We start from the raw sequence: 4,481 nt of genomic DNA on the forward strand, positions 1-4,481 counted from the left end.
GTGATTTTCACAGGACAGGTGACCCATATGGGGACCCCTTTAATAGTCCAGTTTTCTATTACCCATCTGCCTGACCATATGGCCAGGCCAGTGACTACTACCCATTAGTCAGTAAAAACTCTAACACAGTGGTTCTTATCCTTGCTCTGTTTTTCCATCACTGCAAGGAAAACAGCGCACAATCCAGCCCACTGACTTGATTTGTTTTCACCGTCTTTGACCAGAGTTTTTACACCAGTCGATTGCTGTGTGGTGGCCTTCCAAACAGGATGTCATCTGTCCACCTTGGAGCTGCCATCTGCAGACTAAGCAGCTTTTCGTTGTCCAGGGTAGAGCTGTTCCTAGGACGGCCCCCATGCAGGGACAGGATTTGGCAGGTCCTCGGGTGATTCCGAAGTCAACCCGCTTGTGAATATGATTTCGTGCATTCCTCCGGCAGCATGTTGCTGGTAAACCACGTCCATTTTATTATGGAACTCTTCTGGGCACTGCCTTTCTTCTTGGAGTGTCTCTCTGACATTACCCAAGACATGACGGCTATCTCATGTTTCAAGATCATCGTGTGACCTTCAGTCATGGGGGACGGTTTCACTGAATGCCCAATAGCAAGCTAGTAATTGTTTCTCAACCAGTGTCTATTATACCTGCTGTGTCTGGAAATTTCCTGGTCCAGACTCTTAGTGATCGCCACTGGGTGGCACTCGCGGGCTTTCACCGTAAGTTCCAGTCTGTTCCCTTTTGTCCTGCATGTATTCTATACTGGTTCAGATTAAGAACCTGTGTGGGTTCTGGCGATTCTGTAGGCTCCCATTTAGCATGTTCAGTGAATACTGGCCGAAGGTAAACTCACATGCCTTCTGTTCTACCATACTAGGTGGGAGAAGTGTTCCATAGTCAGACTCGTCCCAATAATACATTCGGGTAAGGAAGATGCAACCACCTCACACACTTCACGTGAAGTCCGTTCACACATTTCGATTTGCATCCAAAATCCATTTTAATCTCATCAACTATTGCACCCCAATATTCTCCCAATTGAACTGTAGTCTCTGTTAGGACTTCACCAACAGGTTTGGGAAGACTGTGCATTGGGATCTCATGTCAGGGAGTCCCAGGAAGTTTTTCCCTGCCCTGCCATTTTACTCACTCATGTTCATATAGCCTTGGGTCCCCAGGCCAGCGGATCTGGCCAAGAGACTTGTGGCTCCTTCATCAATCCTTATCCTGATTAATTTGCCAAACCATGAGCCCTAGTAACTCAAGGTCAGTTTTCCCATCATTATCTTTGCCTTCTGGCTTTTTTAAAAAAAGATTTTATTGATTGATTGTTGTTATTATTATTATTTTTTTGGTATTTTTAATGACTGAAACAAAACAGATCTAAAACTGCAGCTTCTGGAAGAACCACTTGTTCTTGCGGGTCTTGTACTTCTCCTCGAATTTGACCTTGGCCTCTCGTCCGGCCTTGTGTTTAAGAGCAGGGACTCTGAAGACATCCTTGTTGACGACAGTTTTGTCCAAGGGGATATCCACAGAGTACCTTGTGGGCACAGGTGATTGTAGTTATAAACTTTCACAAGAGACTTGATCTTTGAACTCTTGGCGATTTTCTTCTTGCCCATGGCAGCTGTCACTTTGTGGGGATAGTGGTCAATTCCAGCCACCAGAGCATGGCTGTAGGGACGGTCTGAAGTGCCATCATCAGTATTCTTCACGATGACCGCTTTGTGTGCAGAATAGCGTCCGGCCAGGACCAGCAACACCTTCCCGGGTTTCAAGAACTTGCCCATCTCTACACCAGTCACTTGAGCCTACGGCAGAAAGGAAGAAAGGACAGTTCCACTAACCTTTCACCCCGGGGGAGCCAAGATCCTATTTATTTGAGAGAGAGAGAGAGGCAGGCAGACGGAGAACAAGGGTCCCCACTGAGCAAGGAGCCCAATGCAGGACTTGATCCCAGGACACTGGGATCATGACCTAAGCCAAAGGCAAATGCTTAACCAACTGAGCCACCCAGGCGTCCCACCTTCTGGCTTTTAAAATTCTTCCAGACTAGGGAGAATAGAGTGGATTTGTTTAGGGCATGCCAGTGTTGGTGGACCAGCGGAGGGCCCATCAGTCCACCCAACCTCCAATAGAGCTGCATTAGTGCTTTGGATTTGGCTCCATCAATATCTGCTTTATTAATCCCATTTCTCAGTAACTGTTTAAAATTTTCCACCCTGCTCGGACAAGTCCCTTGACTCTCCCTTTTGTATTTCCCCATTCTTTTGTGCATCACTCTAATTTCCTTAGCATCTATGATATCATAATTGATAAGAAATATATATTTGATCATTCAGATGACCACAATATATTTCTCAGATATATTTGGTTTTCATCCACAGTTCCTAAGAAGGCTTCAGAAATATAAAGGTGACATGGGTGTCTTGTTACTAATGAAGGGGACTTCTGGATCCCACCCTTGGTGAGCTTGTGGCCAGGAGGACCAACCATATGATTAGAAGGTTGGAATTTTCAGCCCCACCCCTTGACCTCTGGGGAGAGGAGTGGGGCTGGAGGTTGAATCAGCCAATTGCCAATGACTTAGTCAATCATGACTACACAATGAAGCCTCGATAAAACCCCAAAGGACTGGATTTGGAGAGATTCTGTGTTGGTGGACACAGGGAGATAGGAGGACAGTGGTGCTCTTTCCCCATACCTTGCCCTATGTATCTCTTCATCGGGCTGTTGATTTATATTCTTCAGTGAACTAGTAAATGTGTTTCCCTGAGTTCTGTGAGCTGCTCTAGCAAATTCAAAGAATCTCACGAGAAGGTTCTGGGAACCTCCAATTTCTAGCCAGTTGGTCAGAAGTACAAGTAATCTGGAATTGTGACTGGCATTTGAAGTCCAAGGAGGAGGTTGTTAGACCTTCCAGTCTGTAGCTGGTCCGACAGAAGCACAGGTAACTGCCTGGGGCTTGTCACTGGTGTCTGAAGTTGGGGGGTGGGTGTGGGGCTTGTAGGACTGAGCCTTTAACCTGTGGAATCTGATGCTACCTCTGGGTAGATAGTATCAGAATTGGGTCAAATTCTCAGACACCGTGCTGGTGTCCTAGAATTGCTTGGTATGTGTATGTGTGTTGGAGGGGAGCTCCATTCCCCCACGTTGGAATTAGGTCTGGAAACTCAAAGAGTTGGTGTCAGTAGAGCATCTGTAAGATCCAGAAGTTGATGATATTGATGCAAAAAAATACCCCAAAAAACCCGAGATAATTCCTTACTATGATTCTGTTAAATTAACGTTTATTAAATAGAGCCCTGGGGAGCCAGATGGTGAGCCAGGTTCAAGGAAGAAATTAAAAATAGGGAGGCCTATTATTCACAGGTCCTGGGCCACACAGGGAGGCAGAGAGAGACGCAGGGCCTGGGGCCCATGCCTTTATCAGAGTCCATGGGTACACTGCTTTGGGGTTTCTGGGCTAAGGCCAGATTGGTCAATTCAAACCATAAAGAATGAGGGTTTGGTAGGCTCCACCGGGTCTTATATAAGGGGCATGCAAGGGGAAGGTTCCGGGGTGGGGGAAGACCTGTTTATCACAAAGGCCATTGAGGAAGTCCGATCAGGAACTTAGGTTTACTCGTGATTCTGTGCGCTGTTGTCCAGCACATGTTGTTGCAAGAGGTTGCTGAGGGTCAGTTTAAGGCTCCCGTAGGCTGCTTGTGCACACAGAATAGATGCCAACGCAGAAAAACCATGGAGTAGCTTAGCTAAACTCTTGACTCTCCTTTGTCCTAGAGCCCCTCTGGTTTCCGTAGTTTCTTGCTTTTGTCCCCCTGCCACCTGGGCTACCCTCTTCGTGGCTAGAGGTTGTAGAGGTGCTCTCTGGTCTTCCAGCATGTTTGTTTCCCATTTGGTTGTGGCTCTGAGGCTAGCAGCTGTAGTTTAGACCAGCCCAAATCTGAGGTTGGCCCACTGTCAGGAACCACCTCAACACTCTCCTTTATTTTCATTTTAGTTACTACAGATAACAATAACCAAGAGATTGTATATTCAGCTTGTTTCTTATTACTTTGCTTTTCCTTGTATATCCAGTGTGGTGGCTAATTCATGTGTCAACTTCACTGGACCGTTGGGTGCCCAGATACTTGGCTAAACATTATTTCTGGTTGCATCTGTGAGGGTGTTTCCAGATGAGATTAGAATTTAAATAGATTGAGCAAAGGAGATTCCCCTTCCCAGTGTGGGTGGGCATCATCCATTCCATTGAGGGCCCGATAGAACAAAAAGGCAGAGGAGGGGCTTTGCCGGACTTTTTGAGCTGAGACATTGGTTCTCTCCTGGCCTTGGACTGGGACTTACGCCATTGATGCTCCTGGTTTTCAGGCCTTTAGACTTGGATTGGGTTTTATACCACCACCTTTCCCGGATCTCTAGCTTATAGACAATATATTGTGGGACTTCTCAGCCTCTATAATCGCACGAACCAGTTCTCT

The 4,481-nt window shown here is 46.5% G+C and overlaps 1 pseudogene; it reads right to left on the reverse strand.

Annotated features, from left to right (window-relative positions):
* Nucleotides 1-1,380: 1,380 nt before the first annotated feature.
* LOC123787953 (large ribosomal subunit protein eL27 pseudogene) lies at nt 1,381-1,795 on the reverse strand (annotated as a pseudogene).
* Between the last annotated feature and the right edge of the window lie 2,686 nt (nt 1,796-4,481).

This window comes from Ursus americanus, chromosome X, assembly GCF_024610735.1.
Source record: "Ursus americanus isolate L20-20 chromosome X, mUrsAme1.1.p, whole genome shotgun sequence".
In the NCBI taxonomy this organism is placed as follows: domain Eukaryota; kingdom Metazoa; phylum Chordata; class Mammalia; order Carnivora; family Ursidae; genus Ursus; species Ursus americanus.